Source organism: Arachis ipaensis, chromosome B01 (genome assembly GCF_000816755.2).
Source record: "Arachis ipaensis cultivar K30076 chromosome B01, Araip1.1, whole genome shotgun sequence".
Taxonomy (NCBI): domain Eukaryota; kingdom Viridiplantae; phylum Streptophyta; class Magnoliopsida; order Fabales; family Fabaceae; genus Arachis; species Arachis ipaensis.
Genome location: NC_029785.2, coordinates 13,024,068 through 13,024,845, shown reverse-complemented (window position 1 = coordinate 13,024,845; position 778 = coordinate 13,024,068).

Here is a 778-nt window from a genome sequence, read left to right as displayed (position 1 = left end):
ATATTTTTTTAAAAAAAAATGCTAATTGAAAAAATATAATTTACGTGATAATTTTATTCTTTCCTTAATCCTATTAATACATATAAAATAGTCGGTATACTAGAACAAGAACCTATAAACATTGGCCTTTTATAGCACAAATGATAAAAACAAGTCTCACTTTTTTTTTTTAGAAACTTGGGAGCAGAGAAATTTTTTATTTTTGAGAAACAAAATTTTTAGTGTTAAACATAATTTCTAGAATTTAGACCATTAAAGTGGGAGTAAAGGGTTGTAATCCAAAAAGGTAATTGGATGAAGTGGCTAAAGAAAAGTGTTGATTTACGTAAAAAAAAAAGTTAAAAACACCTTAGGTAATAAGTGTAATAGAAGCTCGAACAATTCCTATTTTGTTGTATGTTGTTTGTTTTGTATATAGTTTATGGTTGTATCTTTGATGGGAAATATTAACAAGGATTTGTTTTACATCATTTGTTAGGCACCATTCCCATAAAAGGAGATACACAGACGCATTGAATTAACATTGGGTGTATTTGGTTTAGCCTTTAAATTATAGAAAGTACATCTAAGTTTTTTAGATGTTTTAATTTTTGGTTTGGTTATATTTTTTTTTTAATGCAAATGTAATTTTATATTATGAAGTCTAAACACAATTAGTTTTAGTTTATGCATTCATTTTTTACGTTAGTCTATACTTTTATTATTAATTTATATTTTTAGAATATATTTTTATATTGTGACCAAATAAATAATTTAAAAAAATATTTTATTATTTTTA